We start from the raw sequence: 12,395 nt of genomic DNA, 5'->3' as shown, positions 1-12,395 counted from the left end.
TTACAAGGAAGAGCCGGCCTTCCTGCAGCCACCAATATGGAAATACTCCCACATGCACTGAGCATCCCCCATCTCCCTGTCCTTAGGAGTCCATATTGTCCCCTGGCCGGTCAGCGGATCAGTCAGGGCACGAGCCAGCTGGGCCACTCCCCAAAATCTGAGCAGAGACACCCTCACACCCACTCAAAAAGGGTGGAAATGGACCAAAATACCCTCACAGAGGGAAGTGTCTACTAAGTCTGAACTTTCCCAGATGCTGAACAGCTACATCCAGAATCTCCACTGCATAATAATAATAATAATAATAATAATAATAATAATAATACTGTAACGCTTTTCAACAACATAGATAGATAGATAGATAGATAGATAGATAGATAGATAGATAGATGAGATGGTTCCCTGACCATCTCATCTATCATCTATCACGGACTCACAATCTAAAAAAGAAATAAGATAAACAACCACCACCACCACTGGAGAGATGCTGTGCTGAATTACCATCCCTCTCAACAAACATCTCATGTCCCAAGAGTGGGGAGTTTGCTATGATTCAGGGCAAAGCTATAGACCCTTTAGAGAATGGCCCACACTTCATTCCCAGCTTCCACCAGCAGTCAAGAGATCTACGGGCTGTTGGTGGCTTATTCTCCATACAAATGATGAAAGGTTCGTGGAGTTGCACCTCCTGACCATGGTAGCTCGTCTCCTCCACTAATCTGCCCAATCCTTTCTTTTTTTTTAATCCTGCTTTTCCTGACTTTCTGTCACAGGTAGTTATCCACTGCGCCTCACAAATCATAAAGTCACCTGCTATCAACTAGTACCAAGAGTTTCCTGTGGTGGGTCTGGGAAATTGGTGTTCCAAGCCCACCTCAAACAGACTTGATGGCCAAGTTTGCACACTGAAACAATCACGAGGAAGACTGTTTCACACACTTCCAGTGCTGCAAATAGTATACCACATGGCAAGATTATGGCTCGCCAATTCCTAGTCAACCCAATGGTTCACCATGTCTTGGTATAACCTACAACTGGTATGGCCACACATGTCAAAGTTGTATCAGAGCCATCACAAGACCTATTTCTGGGTCAAAAAAAGTCAAAGCATCAGTAGCTTCATCATGTGCCCACTATATGGAAATGGTTGTATGAATCAACCTTTATCAGCACGTCCTTAAGCACTGCCCCTCTGGTTTTGTGCACAGATTCTGTATGAAGGAAATGGAAATAATAGACTTCTCCCATACAAAGCAGTGAGTGGAAATTGTAAAGCACTTTGCAAATTAAAAGTGCGACATTAGAAAATAATAAAATTTGACTCCAAAGCAAGGCACATTCATAGAATTCTCTTTACTTTTGGAACACCGTCCTTGAAATTTGTGAAGGTTCCCATACTCATGGAAGGCTTCGTTTGCTATTAGTAAATGTATTACTTGCCAATGTCAACTGGGTATACAAGAATTCAGGATATAACTTGTGCTCAGATTTTCTGACAGGTGCCTGCTTTGATTTTAATCAGCCCTCAAAGCAAACTAAATGAACTCCCAGCCAGTAAAGCCATGTAGCCCAAATCAAAGTTTAGCCAAATGAAAGATTCAGAGCTGAAGTTCTCCATGGGTTTGAATTCAAATCCCAGTAGCCATCAATAGGAACCGATGCTCAAATCAGAACATGCGAATTTGAGGTGCATTGCGGAGGCAGAATGTCAGTTCTATGGGACATAATGAGCAACAGAGCCCTCCTCAATGTTGCATCATGTAATAAGGATGGGGCATTGTTTCGCAATTAGAACACCCTTCTTCTTTCCAAAATTCTCTCTCGTTATTCTGGCCACTGAATATTAAAAAAACGGCTGCCGTCTGCTTGAAGAACAGCTCTGCATAACTCAGAAGCTTGCTCTCTTAGCTCATCCAATAATATATTGACTAGATAATTACTGGTCTTTAAAGTATCAAAACACATCACAAAAAATAGATGCAACACACCAACAGTGTCTTCATAAGTGACCCTTTTGCCTAAAAATGTTATTTTTTAATGTCTGTAACAGAGGATAGAGGCATTGTTATATTGAATGCACACTCAACCCAACACGGGTTTTTCAGTTGACACAGGAAATGCAAACTAAAGTCTAAACCTGTTTACGCGTCACATGTGAAAGCGGCCTACAGTGTCAGAAACGTGCACATCATTGTAAGCAGATCACAAGACATGCAGGGAGACTTACGAATTTATGTGAAGATACCTGTGGCAAACACACCTACAAAAACACACTGACTTTATAGGAGTCCACAGCATAGCAAATCTACAACCATAAGGTTAGGACCAGCTATCTGGGCCTCTGCCTCACCTAAGCTTACAGCACCAGGGTTGGGAAACTACCTGCTACCTGATTATGCAGGCCTCTAAAAGTTGACATTGGCAATAAAACCTGGATGGTCACCTCTTATAATCTGAATTCCACCCCCTGTTCCTGCATACCATAGTGAGCTTTTGTGCAAAAGTCTCCACGACATGGCCATGCTGCACATCAGCCCCCTGCGCAACCGTTCCCCAGGTTTCGCACATGCCAGACAACAGCGTTTGTGCAAAATCTGACTGCCTTCTCGACACCCCATTTCCAGCCCTAGATGAGAAGGTGTCAAGGACGCAGACTCCCACCCCACATGCGCACACATACACACACACACACACTCCTCTGGCCAGAGAGAGAGCATGCGGGGGTGGAGGTGGGGGCAGTTCCTACAGGCTGGAAAATCGATTTCTGCCTCTGAACAAGCTTCGCTTCCCAGATCTCCGGGTTCATTAGCACGGACTGGGCTTGACACCAATACAATTTCCACACCGCGCTGGCTGCAGCAGAACTGGGGGGAGGGGTGCACATACAGGGCCAGCTCTGCAAAGCCGCCACACTTCTCGGTACCCCCGCCCTGCCAGCCGTGGAACGTGACAGGCACAGATTCTAAACTCGTCGCCTCCTGGTCTCTCCTTCGGTCACCCCTGTTCTCGTCCTTGCAGATTCTCCCGGGGTTCTTTCCCTCCCGACCAGCTGACACCCCAATGCCCGTGTTCACTTCATGCCCTGACCTTCTCCATACCTGCTACTCCTAAATCTCAGCTGTCAAGTCTATCAGTGTGAGAAAAGACAGTTCTCACACAGTCCAGTGGGTTACAATAGGAGAAACAGGATGCCGGGGTTGGTTCTCCTCCCAACTCTTGTGCTGCGCCGCAGGGTGTGTGTGTGTGAGGACCAATAGCCTGCAATTATTGCTAATTTGTTAATTAACACCCATTTCCTTCACTCTCAAATATTTAGTCAAGAGGCCCCATTCAATCCACCACCTCTCACTTTTAACAGAAGAGAGGCTGACAGCCTGACTTAATTTCAATGGGACTTCCTTGAGTAAATTTAGTCAGCATGTCAGTCAGTAATTTCCCACAAGGTCACCTAGAAAAGCACAGGAACCGCAGCTCCAAGACACACACACACACACACACACACACACACCACCACCATTTCATCCTGCTCTAACCATTAGACCCTCAACACACCTACACTCCTTGGATGCACCCTGCTCTGAAGGCCTATTTCCTCCACTAAATACCTTCCCACTGAAATTTTGAGCTCAGTTGTCCATAGCTCAATGGCTGAGTTGCAATCCAGAAGTCTGTCTTGAGGATGCACCCAAAGATAATGGCGGGAGGGGTGGGGAAAATAACTTGACATAAGGAGACAGTGGGACTTTTATTCTGACAGTAAACGACAACGGTTCTGAGGAAGGTATGCCTAAAACTGGGGGGATCCGTGAGCCACCCAACTGAACCCGATGGTGATGGTGGAGAGTAAGTTTCCCTTAAATGAAAAGCAACAGTCCTATCCCATTTCCCTGGTTAGGGGGTATCCCTGTCCCGCACAGGAGAAAGGGAATCTGGACGGTTCACAATTCCAGATTTCCACTTAGGGATAAACACAGAGAGAGGGAGAAGCATTAAGAATTTAGTCCAACCTGAACAGATTATTGTTTGGAGAATTTGGCTGGACTGGGGCAGGTGATGGCTTGAGGGAGGGTAGACCCTGAAACCCAAGCGGAGGTTCCTGGTGGGATATTCGGAAGAGGCTGGACTGGAGTAACCGATTACAGGGGCTGCACCTGAAACTCATGGGGGTCGGGCACTGAATGGGAATGGCCAGTTATGGGGGGAGTTGCTCATCACTTGAGACAAATGGGGGTGGAATTGGATGAGACTGGAAGGGGGGGCGGTGGGGAGCACCTTCCCAGACGGCTGTGGGGTCTCTCACAGGTGACTTCTCCCCTCCCCACAACCCTGTCCCCTGTTTCCCTCTGGGCCAGCAACATCTTTCCCTGCCTCCCACTCCATCATCCACCTAACCCTAAACCTTGTGGGCGGGGGGGGGCGGGTTTCCAACATCCCAAAGCTGTGGGGCACCATTCTAGGGTGCCAAAGAAGACCACCACCATCACAGAAATTATAACACTTCAGGCAGGCGGGGGAGGGAGAGGAATCAAGCACCCCTCACGCCAAAAAAGGGGAAAAGTTGGGGGTGCCTCTCCCCCCCCCCCCACCGCCCAAATCTCCCTTCCCTCTTTATTTCCCCTTCTCTCTGTTTTATTTCCCCTCGCTCTCCCGGCTCTCTTTCCCCTGCTTCCACCCACCCCCACCGCCCCCCACCCCCTCCGTCTATCGACCGCAGGATGCCGGCGCCGGAGGTTCGATACGGAGCAGTGACACTCCGGATCAATACCGCATGAATAAAAACCCCGCTCGCCCATCTCCTCTTTCTTCCTCTCTCCCTCGTTCCCCTTTTCCTTCCCTCCTTTCTGCTTCCCTCTCTCGGCGCTTTCGGCTGGAAGAGTTGGTGGCGGGGTTTCTCTCGCTCTCTCCCCCCGCGCAAGGCCCCCCCCCCCGCTTCTGCTTTTGTTTTCCCCCTCTTTCTTTCTTCCTTCCTCTCTCTCTCTCTCTCTTTCTGGACGGGTCTTTGCTTTTCCTCTCCCCTTTTTTCCCCCCTTACCGTTTGCAGAGCGCAGGGCGAGCGGCGATTTGAGGCGCCATCCGTTCTCCGGGCCGGCGGATCTTTGGAAGACCAAGGGGACCGGCAGCGGGATGAACATGTCGGGGACCTGTGAGTGACACTCCGCATAACCCCACGGAGGGAAAATATCAATATCTATATATCTATATCTATCAGGGTGGCTGGGTGGGTGGGTGAGTGGAGAGCAAAGGGTGGCGGGCGGGGGGGGGGGGGAGGTTAGACACGCCGGGCAGGTGACGATCGCCTGAGATGACAATCAGGGAAGGGTGGGGGCAGTGCAAGCCGGACACACTGCTCGCTCCCCCTCCTCCCCCGCCTCCACTTTCTGCACTTACACACGTGCGTGCATGCGTGTGCACAGACACGTGTGTGCCCAGGGTGTGTGTGTTTGTGTGAGAGTGAGTGAGTGAGTGAGTGCGTGTGTATGCCCGTTGCAAGGACGTGTGGGGTTTGGTCCACTATGGCCGGACAGTGTGCAGCATTTTTTTTTAAGGCTTTACAAATGTGGGGGGGGGAGACAGGATGAGTGCATGCAAGTGTGTGTGTGTGTGTGTGTGTGTGTGCGCGCGAAACACACCGGTCCCCCCCCTCTGACAGCGCCTGTGTGCGGTGTGTGTCTCGCCGCCTTTCACGAGATCAATGGGGGCCCCCCTTCGCTCCGTCCGAATTTCTTCCCTTTCTCCCCCCGCTCCATCACACACACGCACGCACAGACACACTCACACAGAGCCTCCGATTCCCACTTTATTGTCTTCTCCGTTATCTCTACCCCCCCCTCTTGCTTCCACCTCCCTCTCTCCTTCCAACCACCCCGCTTTGACAGATGACATCCAAGCAAGCGACTTGCCGTCCCTCGCAATCCCCCCCGCGGGGGCTCCGCTTCCAACATCTCTTCCCCCCCCCCTTTCCTTCTTCACTCTTTGCACAAGTACAGTCCACCCAGACAAAAGCAATTATTCCTAAGGTGCAAGCTTAGTATGGGAGTTGCAAAGGGGGAGGGGAAAGGGGGGGATGGATGAATTATTGACACCCCCCCAAGCAGATCATCTTTCCTTGCCTGCCCTTCTTTTAAAAAATTAACACACACACACCCGCACCTGGAACCTTCCAGTCCACCCCCTCCCTCTATTCCAAGACTAAAAATAAACCCCTTAATCAGCTTCATCATGCTTTTCCTCCCTCCTCACCCACGACTTAAATTAAGATGTCCCACCAACCAAACATTCAGTGATCACAGCCCCTTCCAGGTTTATTCTTAGGAGAAGGGATATGTGCGGGGGATAATTACTGCAAGACACAGTCATAATAAAGGAGTGACCTTCCCACCCCCACCCCCTCCAAAAAATAGCCCACGGGATATATAATTAGGCTGGGCGGGTTTCTGCAATAACTCTTCTCCTCCACCCGAGTTCTTCCCAAGCTTTCCTTGTCTCTCACTTTTGTTTTCCTGGGGAGGCACCTGTCTACTAAGCGTTCATGCCCTTTTTATTATGGGGGGTGGTGGCAAAGAGAGGACAGAAAGTGATCCTGAGCAGTTCCAGGATCTAGAGATCTCACCTTGACCACTGGTACAGGATCACATCCTGCCCACCTGCTCTTCCCCACCCGGGCCCCATCACCCAATGATCAACTTGGCACGTTTTTTTAAAAAATGCACACACATTAAGATGAAGATGTGCTTCTAGACTGAGAAGGCAAACTTGTAGGGTTTGTGTCCTCTCCCACCCCAGCCCCACCTCCCTAGAGCAACCAACCGAGACAGATCCTGCGCTGGTTCTGGCAGACCCAAAGTGACACAGTCCGAGACTGGGGGGAGAGAATCGTTTTAAAGCGAGAGAAGGTGGTTTGGAAGAAGATGTGCTACCCCACGTCCCTCTTTTTGCCTTTCGTTTAAAGGAAAAAAATAAAATCTGGTAGGATCTCAAAGCACCAAAGAAAAACCTGCCAAATCTGTTTATGCCAGATTCACCAGAAAGTGCAATCTCTCTTTCAACTGTCTGGGGAGAAGGGAGAAAAAACCAACAGCACTGTCTGTCTCCAAGAGTCACTACAGACTAGTTGAATCCTCTTGTGATGCCTCCCCCCACCAACACTTCTGGTTTGGTGCTGCTGTGTGATCAGGCAGCAGGGCCAGCCAGAGCCCAAGGTTTGAGCCATGCCAAAAGCTCCCCACACCCTCCAACACAGCAGGATATTTCTGCTCTCACATCCCATCTCCGGTTTACTCCCTGGATACAGATGGATTCCCCTCTCCTCTTATTACTCTATTATGATCTTGCAAGTCCCTGTTCAACTGCATTTCAAACAAGTGGGCCAAAAGGAGACCAGCAGCGGATGCGATGCTATTATCGGTGTCCCATTTGAACTCTCTTTTCATGTATCATTTGATTTTTCTCTCCCCCCCACCCCCTGCACTTTTCAACAGCCCTGAAATCATGGAGGGAGGGAAGGTAGATAGAGGATGGATGCAAAGATAGAAATGTATGGAGAGAGCAGTGTGGAAAGATAGACAGACAGGCAATATATGAAAGGAAGAGAGAGAGAGAGAGAGAGAGAGAGCGAAAGGGGTTGTCGATGGACAGAGAATGGGATGGAAATGTGTTCGCGAGAGGCAGAGGGAAAGGTATATATAACTATATGGTGTAATATAGATAAATATCAGATTGATGGAGGGGCAAATAAATGAATATGTATGGGGCAGATGGAGAAAGAGAGAGAGAGAGACTGGGAGGGAGAGGGGAAATAAGTGCTGATGGGAAGAGTGCACAATTATTTGATTTAGAACCACACAATGTTGAGGTCAAAAATTAACAGCCACTCGAATTAAAGTAGGGGTGTTAATATGCTCTCTCTCTTTCTCCCTCTCTCCGCGTCTCTAGGTCACCAAAGATGAAATGTACCACACAGACCCCAAGTCTGTTGTTCCCCAATACTATAACAAAAGGGAAAAGGCGATGGCCGTTTTGGAGAGGGTTTGATCTTGCCCAAAGGCACTCTCTTTCTGGAGTGAAGCTGGGAAGGGGGTACATGTGCACATCATTGCAGCCGTTCATGGAAAAAGGAAGATCTGTACGTGCTAATAATAAACCACCGTAGGAAAAAGGAGCCGAGTTTAATCATAAATCCGCCCATCCAAAGCAACAAGGCAGAATCACCCGACAGGACTTGGGCCATTTCCACGAAAGGCATTTGAACCAGGTTTTTCTTGTTGTTTTTTTGTTTTGCATTTCCAGCATCTGCAATTCAAATGTAAAACCTGAACAGGCGAACTTGAACATTATGCTTTCCCAGTTTCAAACCTATTTTAGTAACATTAGATGTTCTGAGTGGCAATTGTGAAAATGCCCCATAGCTTCTGGGCCAAGTGATGTCCTGCTCCCTGCCCATTTCAGCCCAAGCAAAACAGAAGGACGACGTCACTCTTTAAAAGCGTACAGTGTGGATGTGTCTTTTCCAGTCCACACCCTTTCTGCACCAGTATCTACTAGGGAGAAGAAGGGGGGGGGGCTGTTTCAATGTTGTTGCCTATTATATTGTAAACTGTCCTAAATCCTTGGGGACTGGAAGAGATAGAAATGAAAACCATCCTAAATAGGTAACCAATGTAAATGTCTGATGTGAAAAGTATGGAGGAAAGGGTAGACAGACTGGAAGAGAAGAACATATATGTCAACATGGGAATACAGAAGTGGGTTTCTTTCCTCCACATAAGCAGAGATACAAAACCAGAAAAAAGCGAACGTGCATGTATGCTCACTTGAACTTAGGGCTATATTTTCTTCTTTGATCTGCAGACCCTTTCCTTATTCTATAACACAAGCTACTTTTGGAACTCCACCCAGTTTTTTAAATGGCTGGTGTTTGAGCACTCCAAAACCCACTTGTGTGAGAGGAACTAGCACACTTCTTTGAGTTTGGCCCTAATTTCTCTCTATCGGTAGATTATGCAGATGTGGTGTGTGGTGTTGTTTTTTAAAATAACCTAGCTTTCACATTTTCCTTTGTACATTCAAGCAGCAATTCAGAAATAACTGAGTGCAAGAAGGTGTTTCACACAATTAGAACATGCCGATAATAACCACACTCCAAGGCCCCCAATAGTGGAAGGGAATTGCACATTTCTGACTGCGTCACACAAGATGGATGGAAAGGCATATCCTCCTCCACATAATGTTGTACTGATGTGGACCACATTGATAGAATATACACCTGCATCCAATTAGAACTGACACCTTGGGCATTGCACGCAGGATTCCCAATTCAATTCTGGGAACTGAATGTGCAACTTTAGTTGCTACATGGATCTCTTGGCTGCCATCCAGCCAAGGGACCCAAGCATGCAACAGCTTTGTAGCACACATGAATCCTGATTCAGCACAGGAATTGATATATGGAAGCCACCTACTGTTCATGGGTATCTCTTGGTGGACTGGATATATACCGTATCACATCCTTCTACGCTGAATTAATTAATCACAAATAAAGAGCACCCCTGGCTGGTTCTGTGCTCCCAAATCAATTCAGGTGGATAAGAATCACCAATAATCATACATATGCACAGCCTTTGAGTCATCTGGGGCTTGCATACAAATACGTGATTGAAAAAGAGTTAAAAGAGAAGCCAATCTGTGTTAGATATTCTTGTGAAAGCACCTTACTGTTCCTGCAAAGTACAGGATCTGTCACTTTGCAGTTCTGCATGGTGGTAAAGCTTTTGCATGTGTTAAGGTACTTCTTTTCTTCATTTAGAACTAAAAACATGTATAATTTCTTCTCCCCACATACACCATTCCATGTTTGTTTACCTTTTAAACATCCAACAGAAAAGCGGTACATTTTTAGTCCTTCTTCCGCTACAATCTCACATCCACATTTCAGCCTGGGCCTACAATCAAAGCACTATGAAGATTTGAAGGACTAGAATGAGACTTGTAAACTCAGTCCAACATAAATGAGGATTAGGGAGAAATTTCAGAAAGAGGTTCTAACAAGACAGTTAATGGACTGTCTGACCAATTACTGAGAAATCTGGAATTAATACTCTCGCCCCAATTGTTCATTCCAAATCTTATTAAAATCTTATCAGGTCCTCTTCTTTAAAAAAAAAATTCATTTGCTAATTTGGCAGCAATAGTGGGGAAAATCTGGGAAGAGGTTGAAGAGGGAGTGGTATTTAAAAACAAAACAAAGCAGGAACAATTTAATCAGAAATGGCTCTTCTCCAGAAAGTAAAATGAAATTTAAAAAGGAAATCAAAGGAAGAAAGAAAGAGGAATGTAAGATGGGATTTCTTTGTTGCTGCCAAACACTCGCTGGGGTGTTGTCAGTGAACATAGATTTGTTGCAAGTTGGGGAGGGCACCATCCATTAGCTTCCCCCACCTTTATCTTCTTTTAGGGAGAGGGTGATACCTAGAAAGCCCTTTACCCCCAATTTCCCTGCCTACAGAAGGGAATGTAGCAAAGTGCAGATTTCTGGCAAAAAGAGTACTGCAAGAAGAGAACATCAAATATGCACAAAAGGGTTTTCTGATATGGAAAATAAAATATTTGTGGTAAACCTTCATAGGGGGCAGGACCTTTATGTTCTACTTTGCTCTATCCCACACATGGGCATTTTGATCAGCTGGCCTTTGGAATGGTTCTTTACGGGGTTTTTTTGCAAAGATGCCACCCTGAATCTGGGGCTGAGAGCAGGGAATTTCCACTGCAGGAAGCTGTGTCTTTAACACCATCAAAACTATACGGTTTGTTGCTTCGCGTGCACAAAATGTTGAACAGAACAATAAAGGCAATTTCAACAACAACAACAAAAAGTAACGGAAGGCTGTCACTTATTTCAAAGTATTGTGGAATCAATGGGCCCCGTTAAGAGAAACAGGGAGCGTATAAGCGATATGTTTCACCTATTCTTTGTGGCCCTAGATTAGAGGCAAACACAGATCTCAGAAACCATATCCAGCTCTGCCATGCTGTTGAAACTCAGCCAGTGTAGACATCTGGCCCAAAATGTGGCTATATAAAGGTCTGGTTTTTTAAATTTGAATTAAAAACAGCATGCAACCATGTAAACATACGAGTAAAATCCCATGCCACAATACCAAACAGAGTAATATCTATGTGGTAGTATGATGATCATGATGATGATGACGGTGGCACTTTTAATTGTGATTCACAAGCTTTGCTCAGCATAAGAAGATGGGGCAAGTACGTGGAGGAGTAAAACATTCCAGTGTGTTACTCACAGTTTTCACTGCAGCAGCTCCCACTGCTGAAGCAATAAACCACTGCTCATTTTTAAAGAGGCTTGTCTCTTTGGCTGAGATAACTATTGCTGTGAAAATAACAAACAAATCCCCATCTATATGTGGGTTTGTCTCCTGCGTGTGCATTTTTAGACCCCAACCTTTAGCTCTGTCATCCTCACAAATTAATAAACCTGGAATGTTTAAGTATTATAATTCCCATTTTACAGATGCGGGGAACTGAGACACACTTCTCCAAGACCAGCCAAAGAACCTACGTATAGACACCAGCATCATCCACATTTTATAAGTCTGGGCAACCAGATATTCAAGATTTTTCCAGCCTTCATTGTATATACCCAAAATAACGACTGATCCCACCACGCATATATATCCTGCTGCTGACACAGGGCACAGTTTAAGGCCCTATGGGAGGATACAGTCAAAACTACAAATGTCACTGAACCTGTTCCCCAGCATCACTCAGACCTCACAGTGCCCAACCATCCCTGTCTATCAGTTTTCACAGAAGGTGAGATGGGACAAAAGAAGGAACAAGGAACTTTCAAGATCACACAACTAATCAGTGAGCAGTGAAGGTGTGGAAATCCTGGTGTCCGACTACCCACAAGGCACTGAGTCAACACACTGGTTGCCCAGATTAGTTATCAGCTTTCTAAACTGCATTATCTAATCTACTACTTATCCTCATAGAACTAGTGTCAAAACAAAAACCCCATGTTGTTATTACTAGACAATCAGTCAAGCATGTTTTAAGGCCTAAAACCCTCAGCAACACTCATTTCCCTTGCTAGAATGGCCTATCCCCACTTTCAAAGGGTACTCAGGTTTAGGGGTACACTCAATACGTTTCCATATGGTGGGGTGATATACCACACTCCAAGATCCCTGTGTATTTATTTCAGTTGAATAGGCCTCCTTTCTTCCTCATTAATAATACTCTTTGGGCATTTCCACACACATGCTTTCAAGAAAATAGTAGTCTAGTACCAGACTACTTGTCAAAGAATCTTGGGAACTCCAGTTTATTATTTATTATTTACATTTTATATCCCGCTCTTCCTCCAAGGAACCCAG

The 12,395-nt window shown here is 46.4% G+C and overlaps 1 protein-coding gene and 1 long non-coding RNA gene across 11 annotated transcripts in view; one reads left to right on the top strand and one right to left on the bottom strand.

Moving 5' to 3' along the window:
* The window catches only part of POU2F2 (POU class 2 homeobox 2), a 110,279-nt gene that overhangs the window by 65,576 nt on the left and 32,308 nt on the right, over positions 1-12,395 (bottom strand). The window lies entirely within an intron of this gene.
* LOC128332975 (uncharacterized) lies at positions 4,741-10,616 on the top strand. Its single transcript, XR_008310816.1, has 2 exons — positions 4,741-5,143; positions 7,933-10,616. It is a non-coding gene; the product is annotated as an uncharacterized LOC128332975 (long non-coding RNA).

This window comes from Hemicordylus capensis, chromosome 7 (assembly GCF_027244095.1).
Source record: "Hemicordylus capensis ecotype Gifberg chromosome 7, rHemCap1.1.pri, whole genome shotgun sequence".
Lineage (NCBI taxonomy): Eukaryota > Metazoa > Chordata > Lepidosauria > Squamata > Cordylidae > Hemicordylus > Hemicordylus capensis.
This window is presented reverse-complemented; position numbering and strand designations above follow the sequence as displayed.